Source organism: Triticum dicoccoides, chromosome 7A (assembly GCF_002162155.2).
Source record: "Triticum dicoccoides isolate Atlit2015 ecotype Zavitan chromosome 7A, WEW_v2.0, whole genome shotgun sequence".
Taxonomy (NCBI): Eukaryota; Viridiplantae; Streptophyta; class Magnoliopsida; order Poales; family Poaceae; genus Triticum; species Triticum dicoccoides.
The window spans coordinates 78,465,707-78,484,280 of NC_041392.1; the positions used below are offsets into that span (position 1 = coordinate 78,465,707).

Consider the following 18,574-nt stretch of genomic DNA (forward strand, 5'->3'; position numbering starts at 1 on the left):
CCCTACATCATCCCCGTCGTTGTCCCCGTCACCGACCCCCCTCCGACCTTGAGGTGAGACCAGCCAAATCTCCATGTCAATATGAGTCCTATAAAATTTAATTGTAAGTTTAATATTTGAATTATGAACATAGGAAATGTCGTACTCGGATGACGAAAGTCTCCCGGGGGAGTGCGATTGGTGCCACGACGACCGAGGTCTGTGCGACAGGCCTCACCTGGACAAAGATCGGCGCTTCAGCATTAAGCTGGAGGATACCTTCGATGTTGAAACGGTACGCAACGATGACAAGTGTTTTTTTCGTAATTAAGCACGACTTCAACTATTTCAACGTGTAATTTTCATCTTTTACAATTCGACTAGCTTATACCATGCCATGCAAGACGCTATGTCTTGGAGAGGATGGGTTTTGAAGACCATGAAATTTTCGAAACAAAGAAAATTCACCTACGGACCCATCATTGTGTGGATTTTGAAGTAAAGTTGTACAATTCTGAGAGCGTAACCCATTTTGGTTGTAAAAATGGGAAGCACTTTGCAAGATGTATGGTTTTCATGAGGATATGCTTGTGACCATGGATCTTAGTGATCCTGAAATCGAGCAAGGAAATATGGACATTTGGGTCCTTGTTGATACGCCTCCAATTCTACCGCTATGTGAGTTTCTCAAACATAGTTATTAGCTAATTTATATTGTTCATTTCAAAATAGTTGATAACTTATTTCCATTGACAGCTTATTTTCATTTTTCAAAGAATGTGCGGAAGATGGTAGACAGAACCTATTACACCGAAGGCTTCGAATTAACTTATCAGGAGAAAAATCATCTGATCGCATTTTGTACTGATCTTGAGAATTACAATATCTACAATCAAACTCCTCAACATTATGGTCAATACGTGACACTAGTGCATGTGTTGAACTATGGTAACTACTATGGAGATACCCTGATAAGATTTTTTACTATTACGACATTCGTGCATCTTTTGCATACTTCTAAAACTAGTACATCATTTGCTAACTATGAAGTTATTACTATGTTTTTCAACAGATAATCCCAGAGAATTGTGTGCGTCATTTGATGTATCAGAAATGTACCCTTAATGTTTTGAACATACAGCTAGGTCATCCGACGAATCTCAACTGTCCATACCGGATTTCTAAAAGAAATGGAGACATGCAAATCAAAGGATGGAAAAAATGTATGGACAGTCGTAAGGAGGTTCTTGGAAGCAAAAGGAAGCGAAGCGCAAGAATTGGAGACAGGATGATCTCCATTCTCCATAATGGAGAGTCAGGGTCTATATTGTTTATGCTCTTTTACCTTAAAGAGGGTATTTAGGTCCTACCTAATACTGATGATCATGTGCCTAAAACAATTAAGTAGGGTTGGTTCGATGACTATGAGGATGATGATTGTATGACTTGTTATTAATAATGAGTAGAAGTTGTATGATGATGATTAGTAGGACTTATTATTATGATGATGCATGATGCGGGCATGAAGAGTTATTATATATTAGTGGGTGAAATGAACATGGATTGGATTGAAGTGAAGACAACATGCGTGTGGTGCATGTCGAAAGTAGTATTAATCCAAACTTGATCAAGTTATGATTAGTATTACTTTCGACGTGCACCACACATGTTGCCTTCACTTTAATCTAAGCCATATTTAGGCATAGCAGTAGCGTTGGTAAACCAAGCACGGAGATAAAAGAGGACACTTCTCTCTATTAGCTACCTAACACACCCTAAATTATATGATTCAAAAAAAACACCCTAAATTACCCCCTAAACCACCCCTTTTCAGAAAAAAATAAAATAAAAACCTCAGTTCCTGCCAGCTGCTGACGCATGGACGCCTATTTGGTCCGGGTTATTGCCACCAACCGGGACCAAAGGCCCTCTTACCTGGGCTCGCAGCATCGGCCACGTGGAGACCCATCTGTCCCGATTCGTGTAAGAACCCGGACTAAAGGACTAAGGCTTTAGTAACGACCCTTTAGTCCTGGTTCAAAAACTAGGACAAATGGCTGTGACGAACCGGGACAATAGGCCATTTTTCTACTAGTGTAGGCTGATGGCGGCATCGATTTTCATCGCCTTGCCGGCGGACGGGCGACGTTGGTGGCCTCGCGTGGATCCGTCCTGACTGTCGTCGTGAGGCGGCATAGGGGGTGTCCGGTGGGGAGGTAGGCTGGAGGGACAGGAAACGCCAACGTGGTCAGACCACCCATCGCCGCACAGGAGTGTGCCAGTCCTGGATGCATTTGCTCCCCTCCTCCTCCATTAATTCCTTGACCAAGTGCATGCGGGCGTTGTTTCAGCGATGTTCGAGGCAGGGCATCTCAGGCCCGTACATCCACAGGTGCAAGTGGAGCCGCTGCACAGGGCCCCCAAAAATCTGGGGCCCCCAATTTTTGTTCAAGTACTATATATATTACTAAATCCTAAGATTAACAAAGAGCAAAGACTGGATCGTTAAACTGCCAAGAAAAATAAAGTGCAGCCCCAGCCCAACGCACGTCAATTAATCCACCAAGCCCCAACAGAACAGCAGGCCCATAGCCCAACTCATCTCTCTCACGGAGAATTCCAGAAGACTGAAGACGGATCGAATTCCCCTGTTCTTTTCTCTCTCTCTACAACTCTATTCCTCGAGACCAGGACTCGCCGGCGGCTGGCGAATTAACTCGCTCGCAATTAACTCGCAGACTCCTCATCTCCTTTCTCGGATGGCTTCCCAATTATTATCCAAGAAGAGAGCCGTTGATGGCAAGTACACAATGAACTGCAGGTTCGTTTCCGCATCAATCTATAAATTAGGGCGTTTTCTACTGCTTCTTCCACTGATCCATCAATCCATCCATCGTCCCCTTAGAAAATCAAGAGGTTGGAACAGGCCTGGGTTGGAATCTCGCTGCTTGGTGGCCGCAGTCCTTGGAGGTGAGCAATCAGAGCACCAAGCGCCCCCGCCTGATGATCTGCATCCGTGAACAGTCAGCAACCAAAGGTTGTTTCGCCCCCTTTTCACCCCTTTTTTAGTTGATCTGTTGTTCTTTCTTGCATTTGTGTATCCTTGGTTTTTCTTAATTTTCTAAGATGTCTTCTAGTTCTAAACGCCCTGGTAAGAAGTATAAATCTGGGTATGAAAAACGTACAAAGAAGAAAAAAGCTGAAAATCTTATTCATTCTCCGAAGGGGTCTCTTGATAAATTTGTTGTGAAAGAACCACAAGTTTCTTCCGAAAATCAGAATATAGAGGCTGATGTTGATGATAATGTTGACAACATTCAGGTTGAGAATACTAATCCTGATGAGGCTAACCTCCATGGAAATGTCGTTGGCGCTAGTGTTAATGAAAACATGGATAGTTCATCTGATAAGAATAACATGGATGCATCTTCCGATGGTAATGTTTCTTTCCGGCCAGATATATTTGATCCAAGGAATTGGGATGCCCTTGACTCAAAAGCGATTGACATCTTGGTAGAAAATGGTCCCAAAAGAGATTTAACTATAAAAAAAGGCCGGAAGGATAAAAATAAAAGATGCTTTTCTTCGATATTTTACACAAGAGTTCTACCAAATGGAGAGAAGTGTGATAGAGATTGGCTTGTATACTCTAGAGAACTTGACAAGGTATTCTGCTTTTGTTGCAAATTATTTCGAAAGGGGCATGTAAAGGGTCATTTTCCTAGTGAGGGTTTTAATGATTGGGCACATATTAGCATTAGAATTAGAGAGCACGAAACAAGTGCCGAACATGTTCTAAATATGGTCACTTGGTATGATTTGCGACTACGGTTGCAAAAGCAACAAACTATTAACTGTGAAGCGCAGCGACAACTTGAGAAAGAAAAGGACCATTGGAGAAAAGTTCTATTTAGAATTCTTTTGATGGTAAAATTTCTTGCGAAACACAATCTTGCATTTTGTGGTACTAACTCGACATTGTATCAAGATAATAATGGAAATTTCTTAGGCTTAGTTGAAATGCTAGCTGAGTTCGACCCAATTATTCAGGAGCATGTTAGGCGCATAACAAACAATGAAACTCATGTTCATTACCTTGGTCATGGGATCCAAAATGAGTTAATACATTTGCTTGCTTCTGCAATTAAGTAAGAGATAATTAAAAAAATTAAAGAAGCAAAGTATTTTTCCATTATACTTGATTGTACCCCTGATGCGAGCCACCAAGAACAAATGTCTCTGATAATACGATATGTCAATGCATCTTCGACTTTTGTTTCCATTGAGGAATCCTTTTTAGGATTTTTGGATGTCAATGATACAACTGGGCAAGGGCTTTTTGATGTTTTGCAGGAAGAACTACGGAATCTTGACCTAGATATAGATGATGTGAGAGGACAGAGCTACGATAATGGTGCGAATATGAAAGGTAAGAATAATGGTGTTCAAAGGAAACTTTTGGATAAAAATCCTAGAGCTTTTTAATCAGCATGTGGTTGTCATAGTCTTAATTTGACACTTCGTGACATGGCAAAAACTTGTGGTAAAGCAAAGGACTTATTTGGAATCATACAACGCATCTACACAACATTTGCTAATTCAACTAAAAAGTGGCAGATCTTGAAAGATAATATAGATGATACAACAGGATTGACTCTCAAGTCGTTGTCATCTACTCGTTGGGAGAGTCGAATAGATAGTGTTAAAGCTATAAGATTTCAGCTTTCGAACATACGAGAAGCTTTACTGCAAGTATCTGATATTGATAATGATCCAAAAACTAGCAGTGAAGCTAAATCTCTCGCGAATACTGAACTTGGTGATTTTGGATTTTTAGTAGCTATTGTTATTTGGTATGACTGTATGCCGTCAATCTGGTCAGCAAGAACTTACAATCAAAGGATATGATTATTGATGTTGCTATTGAGCAAGTGCAGGGGCTAATTACCTTTTTTAATGGGTATAGAGACACTGGTTTTTGTAATGCATTGGAAACAGCAAAATAAATTGCACTTGAAATGGAGATCGATCCTACATTTCGTCAAAAGCGTGAGATTAAAAGAAAGAAATAATTTGACGAAAACCCAGATGATGTGTTAATTTCTTCACAACCTGCACATGAATCATTTAGGAGAAAATATTTTATTCCTGTTGTTGATCAGGCTATCAGTTCACTTACAACAAGATTTGAGCAATATGAATCATTCCAAAAGAACTTTGGTTTTTTATTTACTTCTGATGCACTAAAATCATTGGATGAGAAGAGCTTAAAATATTCTTGTAGTGTTCTTGAGGCTGCACTAAAGAGTGGGGGGAAATCAGACATTAATGGTAGTGAATTATATGTTGAGCTAAATTTACTTAAAAGTTTCATTCCAAATGATAATATGGGGCCGGTTGATATCTTGAAATTTCTTAAACGGCTAGATTGTTTCCCTAATGCAACTATTGCATATAGAATTTTGTTAACTATTCCAGTGACCGTCGCATCAGCTGAGAGTAGTTTCTCCAAATTGAAATTATTGAAGCCCTATCTACGTTCAACAATGACACAAGAAAGGCTCAGTGGGTTGGCTACTATAGCAATTGAAAATGATATACTGGAGGGGGTTGCTTATGAAGATCTAATTGAAGAGTTTGTATCAAGAAATGCTCAAAGGATGGCACGCTTTGGCTAACAGAGTAAAAGATGGACCTGTAGCTCAAAATTCTAAGATTTTTCTCTTGTATTATGTAGTTCCTTGAGAAATATGTACTGCTGTAGTGACTAATAAAAATAATGTTTAAATTGCCTACTTGACTTTCTTATACATGGGGCCTAAATTGTGATTTCGCTCCAGGGCCTCAATTTCTGAGGTACGGCCGTGGAATCATACAACGCATCTACACAACATTTGCTAATTCAACTAAAAGGTGGCAGATCTTGAAAGATAATATAGATGATACAACAGGATTGACTCTCAAGTCGTTGTCATCTACTCGTTGGGAGAGTCGAATAGATAGTCTTAAAGCTATAAGATTTCAGCTTTCGAACATACGAGAAGCTTTACTGCAAGTATCTGATATTGATAATGAGTTGGGAGAGTCGAATAGATAGTGTTAAAGCTATAAGATTTCAGCTTTCGAACATACGAGAAGCTTTACTGCAAGTATCTGATATTGATAATGAGTTGGGAGAGTCGAATAGATAGTGTTAAAGCTATAAGATTTCAGCTTTCGAACATACGAGAAGCTTTACTGCAAGTATCTGATATTGATAATGATCCAAAAACTAGCAGTGAAGCTAAATCTCTCGCGAATAATGAACTTGGTGATTTTGAATTTTTAGTAGCTATTGTTATTTGGTATGACTATATGCTGTCAATCTGGTCAGCAAGAACTTACAATCAAAGGATATGCTTATTGATGTTGCTATTGAGCAAGTGCAGGGGCTAATTACCTTTTTTAATGGGTATAGAGACACTGGTTTTTGTAATGCATTGGAAACAGCAAAAGAAATTGCACTTGAAATGGAGATCGATCCTACATTTCGTCAAAAGCGTGAGATTAAAAGAAAGAAACAATTTGACGAAAACCCAGATGATGTGTTAATTTCTTCACAACCTGCACATGAATCATTTAGGAGAAAATATTTTATTCCTGTTGTTGATCAGGCTATCAGTTCACTTACAACAAGATTTGAGCAATATGAATCATTCCAAAAGAACTTTGGTTTTTTATTTACTTCTGATGCACTAAAATCATTGGATGAGAAGAGCTTAAAATATTCTTGTAGTGTTCTTGAGGCTGCACTAAAGAGTGGGGGGAAATTAGACATTAATGGTAGTGAATTATATGTTGAGCTAAATTTACTTAAAAGTTTCATTCCAAATGATAATATGGGGCCGGTTGATATCTTGAAATTTCTTAAACGGCTAGATTGTTTCCCTAATGCAACTATTGCATATAGAATTTTGTTAACTATTCGAGTGACCGTCGCATCAGCTGAGAGAAGTTTCTCCAAATTGAAATTATTGAAGTCTTATCTACGTTCAACAATGACACAAGAAAGGCTCAGTGGGTTGGCTACTATAGCAATTGAAAATGATATACTGGAGGGGGTTGCTTATGAAGATCTAATTGAAGATTTTGTATCAAGAAATGCTCAAAGGATGGCACGCTTTGGCTAACAGAGTAAAAGATGGACCTGTAGCTCAAAATTCTAAGATTTTTCTCTTGTATTATGTAGTTCCTTGAGAAATCTGTACTGCTGTAGTGACTAATAAAACTAATGTTTAAATTGCCTACTTGACTTTCTTATACATGGGGCCTAAATTGTGATTTTGCTCCGGGGCCTCAATTTCCGGGGTACGGCCCTGGAATCATACAACGCATCTACACAACATTTGCTAATTCAACTAAAAGGTGGCAGATCTTGAAAGATAATATAGATGATACAACATGATTGACTCTCAAGTCGTTGTCATCTACTCGTTGGGAGAGTCGAATAGATAGTGTTAAAGCTATAAGATTTCAGCTTTCGAACATACGAGAAGCTTTACTGCAAGTATCTGATATTGATAATGATCCAAAAACTAGCAGTGAAGCTAAATCTCTCGCGAATAATGAACTTGGTGATTTTGAATTTTTAGTAGCTATTGTTATTTGGTATGACTGTATGCCGTCAATCTGGTCAGCAAGAACTTACAATCAAAGGATATGCTTATTGATGTTGCTATTGAGCAAGTGCAGGGGCTAATTACCTTTTTTAATGGGTATAGAGACACTGGTTTTTGTAATGCATTGGAAACAGCAAAAGAAATTGCACTTGAAATGGAGATCGATCCTACATTTCGTCAAAAGCGTGAGATTAAAAGAAAGAAACAATTTGACGAAAACATAGATGATGTGTTAATTTCTTCACAACCTGCACATGAATCACTTAGGAGAAAATATTTTATTCCTGTTGTTGATCAGGCTATCAGTTCACTTACAACAAGATTTGAGCAATATGAATCATTCCAAAAGACCTTTGGTTTTTTATTTACTTCTGATGCACTAAAATCATTGGATGAGAAGAGCTTAAAATATTCTTGTAGTGTTCTTGAGGCTGCACTAAAGAGTGGGGGGAAATCAGACATTAATGGTAGTGAATTATATGTTGAGCTAAATTTACTTAAAAGTTTTATTCCAAATGATAATATGGGGCCAGTTGATATCTTGAAATTTCTTAAACGGCTAGATTGTTTCCCTAGTGCAACTATTGCATATAGAATTTTGTTAACTATTCCAGTGACCGTCGCATCACCTAAGAGAAGTTTCTCCAAATTGAAATTATTGAAGTCCTATCTACGTTCAACAATGACACAAGAAAGGCTCAGTGGGTTGGCTACTATAGCAATTGAAAATGATATACTGGAGGGGGTTGCTTATGAAGATCTAATTGAAGATTTTGTATCAAGAAATGCTCAAAGGATGGCACGCTTTGGCTAACAGAGTAAAAGATGGACTGTAGCTCAAAATTCTAAGATTTTTCTCTTGTATTATGTAGTTCCTTGAGAAATCTGTACTGCTGTAGTGACTAATAAAAATAATGTTTAAATTGCCTACTTGACTTTCTTATACATGGGGCCTAAATTGTGATTTCGCTCCGGGGCCTCAATTTCCGAGGTACAGCCCTGGAATCATACAACGCATCTACACAACATTTGCTAATTCAACTAAAAGGTGGCAGATCTTGAAAGATAATATAGATGATACAACAGGATTGACTCTCAAGTCGTTGTCATCTACTCGTTGGGAGAGTCGAATAGATAGTGTTAAAGCTATAAGATTTCAGCTTTCGAACATACGAGAAGCTTTACTGCAAGTATATTATATTGATAATGATCCAAAAACTAGCAGTGAAGCTAAATCTCTCGCGTATAATGAACTTGGTGATTTTGAATTTTTAGTAGCTATTGTTATTTGGTATGACTGTATGCCGTCAATCTGGTCAGCAAGAACTTACAATCAAAGGATATGCTTATTGATGTTGCTATTGAGCAAGTGCAGGGGCTAATTACCTTTTTAATGGGTATAGAGACACTGGTTTTTGTAATGCATTGGAAACAGCAAAAGAAATTGCACTTGAAATGGAGATCGATCCTACATTTCGTCAAAAGCGTGAGATTAAAAGAAAGAAACAATTTGACGAAAACCCAGATGATGTGTTAATTTCTTCACAACCTGCACATGAATCACTTAGGAGAAAATATTTTATTCCTGTTGTTGATCAGGCTATCAGTTCACTTACAACAAGATTTGAGCAATATGAATCATTCCAAAAGACCTTTGGTTTTTTATTTACTTCTGATGCACTAAAATCATTGGATGAGAAGAGCTTAAAATATTCTTGTAGTGTTCTTGAGGCTGCACTAAAGAGTGGGGGGAAATCAGACATTAATGGTAGTGAATTATATGTTGTGCTAAATTTACTTAAAAGTTTCATTCCAAATGATAATATGGGGCCGATTGATATCTTGAAATTTCTTAAACGGCTAGATTGTTTCCCTAATGCAACTATTGCATATAGAATTTTGTTAACTATTCCAGTGACCGTCGCATCAGCTGAGAGTAGTTTCTCCAAATTGAAATTATTGAAGTCCTATCTACGTTCAACAATGACACAAGAAAGGCTCAGTGGGTTGGCTACTATAGCAATTGAAAATGATATACTGGAGGGGGTTGCTTATGAAGATCTAATTGAAGAGTTTGTATTAAGAGATGCTCAAAGGATGGCACGCTTTGGCTAAGAGAGTAAAAGATGGACCTGTAGCTCAAAATTCTAAGATTTTTCTTTTGTATTATGTAGTTCCTTGAGAAATATGTACTGCTGTAGTGACTAATAAAAATAATGTTTAAATTGCCTACTTGACTTTCTTATACATGGGGCCTAAATTGTGATTTCGCTCCGGGGCCTCAATTTCTGAGGTACGGCCCTGGAATCATACAACGCATCTACACAACATTTGCTAATTCAACTAAAAGGTGGCAGATCTTGAAAGATAATATAGATGATACAACAGGATTGACTCTCAAGTCGTTGTCATCTACTCGTTGGGAGAGTCGAATAGATAGTGTTAAAGCTATAAGATTTCAGCTTTCGAACATACGAGAAGCTTTACTGCAAGTATCTGATATTGATAATGATCCAAAAACTAGCAGTGAAGCTAAATCTCTCGCGAATAATGAACTTGGTGATTTTGAATTTTTAGTAGCTATTGTTATTTGGTATGACTATATGCTGTCAATCTGGTCAGCAAGAACTTACAATCAAAGGATATGCTTATTGATGTTGCTATTGAGCAAGTGCAGGGGCTAATTACCTTTTTTAATGGGTATAGAGACACTGGTTTTGTAATGCATTGGAAACAGCAAAAGAAATTGCACTTGAAATGGAGATCGATCCTACATTTCGTCAAAAGCGTGAGATTAAAAGAAAGAAACAATTTGACGAAAACCCAGATGATGTGTTAATTTCTTCACAACCTGCACATGAATCATTTAGGAGAAAATATTTTATTCCTGTTGTTGATCAGGCTATCAGTTCACTTACAACAAGATTTGAGCAATATGAATCATTCCAAAAGAACTTTGGTTTTTTATTTACTTCTGATGCACTAAAATCATTGGATGAGAAGAGCTTAAAATATTCTTGTAGTGTTCTTGAGGCTGCACTAAAGAGTGGGGGGAAATCAGACATTAATGGTAGTGAATTATATGTTGAGCTAAATTTACTTAAAAGTTTCATTCCAAATGATAATATGGGGCCGGTTGATATCTTGAAATTTCTTAAACGGCTAGATTGTTTCCCTAATGCAACTATTGCATATAGAATTTTGTTAACTATTCCAGTGACCGTCGCATCAGCTGAGAGAAGTGTCTCCAAATTGAAATTATTGAAGTCCTATCTACGTTCAACAATGACACAAGAAAGGCTCAGTGGGTTGGCTACTATAGCAATTGAAAATGATATACTGGAGGGGGTTGCTTATGAAGATCTAATTGAAGATTTTGTATCAAGAAATGCTCAAAGGATGGCACGCTTTGGCTAACAGAGTAAAAGGTGGACCTGTAGCTCAAAATTCTAAGATTTCTCTCTTGTATTATGTAGTTCCTTGAGAAATCTGTACTGCTGTAGTGACTAATAAAAATAATGTTTAAATTGCCTACTTGACTTTCTTATACATGGGGCCTAAATTGTGATTTCGCTCCGGGGCCTCAATTTCCGGGGTACGGCCCTGGAATCATACAACGCATCTACACAACATTTTCTAATTCAACTAAAAAGTGGCAGATCTTGAAAGATAATATAGATGATACAACAGGATTGACTCTCAAGTCGTTGTCATCTACTCGTTGGGAGAGTCGAATAGATAGTGTTAAAGCTATAAGATTTCAGCTTTCGAACATACGAGAAGCTTTACTGCAAGTATATTATATTGATAATGATCCAAAAACTAGCAGTGAAGCTAAATCTCTCGCGAATAATGAACTTGGTGATTTTGAATTTTTAGTAGCTATTGTTATTTGGTATGACTGTATGCCGTCAATCTGGTCAGCAAGAACTTACAATCAAAGGATATGCTTATTGATGTTGCTATTGAGCAAGTGCAGGGGCTAATTACCTTTTTTAATGGGTATAGAGACACTGGTTTTTGTAATGCATTGGAAACAGCAAAAGAAATTGCACTTGAAATGGAGATCGATCCTACATTTCGTCAAAAGCGTGAGATTAAAAGAAAGAAACAATTTGACGAAAACACAGATGATGTGTTAATTTCTTCACAACCTGCACATGAATCATTTAGGAGAAAATATTTTATTCCTGTTGTTGATCAGGCTATCAGTTCACTTACAACAAGATTTGAGCAATATGAATCATTCCAAAAGAACTTTGGTTTTTTATTTACTTCTGATGCACTAAAATCATTGGATGAGAAGAGCTTAAAATATTCTTGTAATGTTCTTGAGGCTGCACTAAAGAGTGGGGGGAAATCAGACATTAATGGTAGTGAATTATATGTTGAGCTAAATTTACTTAAAGTTTCATTCCAAATGATAATATGGGGCCGGTTGATATCTTGAAATTTCTTAAACGGCTAGATTGTTTCCCTAATGCAACTATTGCATATAGAATTTTGTTAACTATTCCTGTGACCGTCGCATCAGCTGAGAGAAGTGTCTCCAAATTGAAATTATTGAAGTCCTATCTACGTTCAACAATGACACAAGAAAGGCTCAGTGGATTGGCTACTATAGCAATTGAAAATGATATACTGGAGGGGGTCGCTTATGAAGATCTAATTGAAGATTTTGTATCAAGAAATGCTCAAAGGATGGAACGCTTTGGCTAACAGAGTAAAAGATGGACCTGTAGCTCAAAATTCTAAGATTTTTCTCTTGTATTATGTAGTTCCTTGAGAAATCTGTACTGCTGTAGTGACTAATAAAAATAATGTTTAAATTTCCTACTTGACTTTCTTATACATGGGGCCTAAATTGTGATTTTGCTCCGGGTCCTCAATTTTCGGGGTACGGCCCTGGAATCATACAACGCATCTACACAACATTTTCTAATTCAACTAAAAAGTGGCAGATCTTGAAAGATAATATAGATGATACAACAGGATTGACTCTCAAGTCGTTGTCATCTACTCGTTGGGAGAGTCGAATAGATAGTGTTAAAGCTATAAGATTTCAGCTTTCGAACATACGAGAAGCTTTACTGCAAGTATCTGATATTGATAATGATCCAAAAACTAGCAGTGAAGCTAAATCTCTCGCGAATAATGAACTTGGTGATTTTGAATTTTTAGTAGCTATTGTTATTTGGTATGACTGTATGCCGTCAATCTGGTCAGCAAGAACTTACAATCAAAGGATATGCTTATTGATGTTGCTATTGAGCAAGTGCAGGGGCTAATTACCTTTTTTAATGGGTATAGAGACACTGGTTTTTGTAATGCATTGGAAACAGCAAAAGAAATTGCACTTGAAATGGAGATCGATCCTACATTTCGTCAAAAGCGTGAGATTAAAAGAAAGAAACAATTTGACGAAAACCCAGATGATGTGTTAATTTCTTCACAACCTGCACATGAATCATTTAGGAGAAAATATTTTATTCCTGTTGTTGATCAGGCTATCAGTTCACTTACAACAAGATTTGAGCAATATGAATCATTCCAAAAGAACTTTGGTTTTTTATTTACTTCTGATGCACTAAAATCATTGGATGAGAAGAGCTTAAAATATTCTTGTAGTGTTCTTGAGGCTGCACTAAAGAGTGGGGGGAAATCAGACATTAATGGTAGTGAATTATATGTTGAGCTAAATTTACTTAAAAGTTTCATTCCAAATGATAATATGGGGCCGGTTGATATCTTGAAATTTCTTAAACGGCTAGATTGTTTCCCTAATGCAACTATTGCATATAGAATTTTGTTAACTATTCGAGTGACCGTCGCATCAGCTGAGAGAAGTTTCTCCAAATTGAAATTATTGAAGTCTTATCTACGTTCAACAATGACACAAGAAAGGCTCAGTGGGTTGGCTACTATAGCAATTGAAAATGATATACTGGAGGGGGTTGCTTATGAAGATCTAATTGAAGATTTTGTATCAAGAAATGCTCAAAGGATGGCACGCTTTGGCTAACAGAGTAAACGATGGACCTGTAGCTCAAAATTCTAAGATTTTTCTCTTGTATTATGTAGTTCCTTGAGAAATCTGTACTGCTGTAGTGACTAATAAAACTAATGTTTAAATTGCCTACTTGACTTTCTTATACATGGGGCCTAAATTGTGATTTCGCTCCGGGGCCACAATTTCCGGGGTACAGCCCTGGAATCATACAACGCATCTACACAACATTTGCTAATTCAACTAAAAGGTGGCAGATCTTGAAAGATAATATAGATGATACAACATGATTGACTCTCAAGTCGTTGTCATCTACTCGTTGGGAGAGTCGAATAGATAGTGTTAAAGCTATAAGATTTCAGCTTTCGAACATACGAGAAGCTTTACTGCAAGTATCTGATATTGATAATGATCCAAAAACTAGCAGTGAAGCTAAATCTCTCGCGAATAATGAACTTGGTGATTTTGAATTTTTAGTAGCTATTGTTATTTGGTATGACTGTATGCCGTCAATCTGGTCAGCAAGAACTTACAATCAAAGGATATGCTTATTGATGTTGCTATTGAGCAAGTGCAGGGGCTAATTACCTTTTTTAATGGGTATAGAGACACTGGTTTTTGTAATGCATTGGAAACAGCAAAAGAAATTGCACTTGAAATGGAGATCGATCCTACATTTCATCAAAAGCGTGAGATTAAAAGAAAGAAACAATTTGACGAAAACATAGATGATGTGTTAATTTCTTCACAACCTGCACATGAATCACTTAGGAGAAAATATTTTATTCCTGTTGTTGATCAGGCTATCAGTTCACTTACAACAAGATTTGAGCAATATGAATCATTCCAAAAGACCTTTGGTTTTTTATTTACTTCTGATGCACTAAAATCATTGGATGAGAAGAGCTTAAAATATTCTTGTAGTGTTCTTGAGGCTGCACTAAAGAGTGGGGGGAAATCAGACATTAATGGTAGTGAATTATATGTTGAGCTAAATTTACTTAAAAGTTTTATTCCAAATGATAATATGGGGCTAGTTGATATCTTGAAATTTCTTAAACGGCTAGATTGTTTCCCTAATGCAACTATTGCATATAGAATTTTGTTAACTATTCCAGTGAACGTCGCATCAGCTAAGAGAAGTTTCTCCAAATTGAAATTATTGAAGTCCTATCTACGTTCAACAATGACACAAGAAAGGCTCAGTGGGTTGGCTACTATAGCAATTGAAAATGATATACTGGAGGGGGTTGCTTATGAAGATCTAATTGAAGATTTTGTATCAAGAAATGCTCAAAGGATGGCACGCTTTGGCTAACAGAGTAAAAGATGGACCTGTAGCTCAAAATTCTAAGATTTTTCTCTTGTATTATGTAGTTCCTTGAGAAATCTGTACTTCTGTAGTGACTAATAAAAATAATGTTTAAATTGCCTACTTGACTTTCTTATACATGGGGCCTAAATTGTGATTTCGCTCCGGGGCCTCAATTTCCGAGGTACGGCCCTGGAATCATACAACGCATCTACACAACATTTGCTAATTCAACTAAAAGGTGGCAGATCTTGAAAGATAATATAGATGATACAACAGGATTGACTCTCAAGTCGTTGTCATCTACTCGTTGGCAGAGTCGAATAGATAGTGTTAAAGCTATAAGATTTCAGCTTTCGAACATACGAGAAGCTTTACTACAAGTATATTATATTGATAATGATCCAAAAACTAGCAGTGAAGCTAAATCTCTCGCGTATAATGAACTTGGTGATTTTGAATTTTTAGTAGCTATTGTTATTTGGTATGACTGTATGCCGTCAATCTGGTCAGCAAGAACTTACAATCAAAGGATATGCTTATTGATGTTGCTATTGAGCAAGTGCAGGGGCTAATTACCTTTTTAATGGGTATAGAGACACTGGTTTTTGTAATGCATTGGAAACAGCAAAAGAAATTGCACTTGAAATGGAGATCGATCCTACATTTCGTCAAAAGCGTGAGATTAAAAGAAAGAAACAATTTGACGAAAACCCAGATGATGTGTTAATTTCTTCACAACCTGCACATGAATCACTTAGGAGAAAATATTTTATTCCTGTTGTTGATCAGGCTATCAGTTCACTTACAACAAGATTTGAGCAATATGAATCATTCCAAAAGACCTTTGGTTTTTTATTTACTTCTGATGCACTAAAATCATTGGATGAGAAGAGCTTAAAATATTCTTGTAGTGTTCTTAAGGCTGCACTAAAGAGTGGGGGGAAATCAGACATTAATGGTAGTGAATTACATGTTGTGCTAAATTTACTTAAAAGTTTCATTCCAAATGATAATATGGGGCCGGTTGATATCTTGAAATTTCTTAAACGGCTAGATTGTTTCCCTAATGCAACTACTGCATATAGAATTTTGTTAACTATTCCAGTGACCGTCGCATCAGCTGAGAGAAGTTTCTCCAAATTGAAATGATTGAAGTCCTATCTACGTTCAACAATGACACAAGAAAGGCTCAGTGGGTTGGCTACTATAGCAATTGAAAATGATATACTGGAGGGGGTTGCTTATGAAGATCTAATTGAAGATTTTGTGTCAAGAAATGCTCAAAGGATGGCACGCTTTGGCTAACAGAGTAAAAGATGGACCTGTAGCTCAAAATTCTAAGATTTTTCTCTTGTATTATGTAGTTCCTTGAGAAATCTGTACTGCTGTAGTGACTAATAAAAATAATTTTTAAATTGCCTACTTGACTTTCTTATACATGGGGCCTAAATTGTGATTTCGCTCCGGGGCCTCAATTTCCGAGGTACGGCCCTGGAATCATACAACACATCTACACAACATTTGCTAATTCAACTAAAAGGTGGCAGATCTTGAAAGATAATATAGATGATACAACAGGATTGACTCTCAAGTCGTTGTCATCTACTTGTTGGGAGAGTCGAATAGATAGTGTTAAAGCTATAAGATTTCAGCTTTCGAACATACGAGAAGCTTTACTGCAAGTATCTGATATTGATAATGATCCAAAAACTAGCAGTGAAGCTAAATCTCTCGCGAATAATGAACTTGGTGATTTTGAATTTTTAGTAGCTATTGTTATTTGGTATGACTGTATGCCGTCAATCTGGTCAGCAAGAACTTACAATCAAAGGATATGCTTATTGATGTTGCTATTGAGCAAGTGCAGGGGCTAATTACCTTTTTTAATGGGTATAGAGACACTGGTTTTTGTAATGCATTGGAAACAGCAAAAGAAATTGCACTTGAAATGGAGATCGATCCTACATTTCGTCAAAAGCATGAGATTAAAAGAAAGAAACAATTTGACGAAAACCCAGATGATGTGTTAATTTCTTCACAACCTGCACATGAATCACTTAGGAGAAAATATTTTATTCCTGTTGTTGATCAGGCTATCAGTTCACTTACAACAAGATTTGAGCAATATGAATCATTCCAAAAGAACTTTGGTTTTTTATTTACTTCTGATGCACTAAAATCATTGGATGAGAAGAGCTTAAAATATTCTTGTAGTGTTCTTGAGGCTGCACTAAAGAGTGGGGGGAAATCAGACATTAATGGTAGTGAATTATATGTTGAGCTAAATTTACTTAAAAGTTTCATTCCAAATGATAATATGGGGCCGGTTGATATCTTGAAATTTCTTAAACGGCTAGATTGTTTCCCTAATGCAACTATTGCATATAGAATTTTGTTAACTATTCCTGTGACCGTCGCATCAGCAGAGAGAAGTGTCTCCAAATTGAAATTATTGAAGTCCTATCTACGTTCAACAATGACACAAGAAAGGCTCAGTGGGTTGGCTACTATAGCAATTGAAAATGATATACTGGAGGGGGTTGCTTATGAAGATCTAATTGAAGATTTTGTATCAAGAAATGCTCAAAGGATGGCACGCTTTGGCTAACAGAGTAAAAGATGGACATGTAGCTCAAAATTCTAAGATTTTTCTCTTGTATTATGTAGTTCCTTGAGAAATCTGTACTGCTGTAGTGACTAATAAAAATAATGTTTAAATTGCCTACTTGACTTTCTTATACATGGGGCCTAAATTGTGATTTCGCTTCGGGGCCTCAATTTCCGGGGTACGGCCCTGGAATCATACAACGCATCTACACAACATTTTCTAATTCAACTAAAAAGTGGCAGATCTTGAAAGATAATATAGATGATACAACATGATTGACTCTCAAGTCGTTGTCATCTACTCGTTGGGAGAGTCGAATAGATAGTGTTAAAGCTATAAGATTTCAGCTTTCGAACATACGAGAAGCTTTACTACAAGTATATTATATTGATAATGATCCAAAAACTAGCAGTGAAGCTAAATCTCTCGCGAATAATGAACTTGGTGATATTGAATTTTTAGTAGCTATTGTTATTTGGTATGACTGTATGCCGTCAATCTGGTCAGCAAGAACTTACAATCAAAGGATATGCTTATTGATGTTGCTATTGAGCAAGTGCAGGGGCTAATTACCTTTTTAATGGGTATAGAGACACTGGTTTTTGTAATGCATTGGAAACAGCAAAAGAAATTGCACTTGAAATGGAGATCGATCCTACATTTCGTCAAAAGCGTGAGATTAAAAGAAAGAAACAATTTGACGAAAACACAGATGATGTGTTAATTTCTTCACAACCTGCACATGAATCATTTAGGAGAAAATATTTTATTCCTGTTGTTGATCAGGCTATCAGTTCACTTACAACAAGATTTGAGCAATATGAATCATTCCAAAAGAACTTTGGTTTTTTATTTACTTCTGATGCACTAAAATCATTGGATGAGAAGAGCTTAAAATATTCTTGTAATGTTCTTGAGGCTGCACTAAAGAGTGGGGGGAAATCAGACATTAATGGTAGTGAATTATATGTTGAGCTAAATTTACTTAAAGTTTCATTCCAAATGAT

General features: G+C 36.9%; 1 pseudogene; it reads left to right on the forward strand.

Annotated features, from left to right (window-relative positions):
* Nucleotides 1–3,369: 3,369 nt before the first annotated feature.
* Nucleotides 3,370–9,752, forward strand: LOC119333138 (annotated as a pseudogene).
* Nucleotides 9,753–18,574: the final 8,822 nt, after the last annotated feature.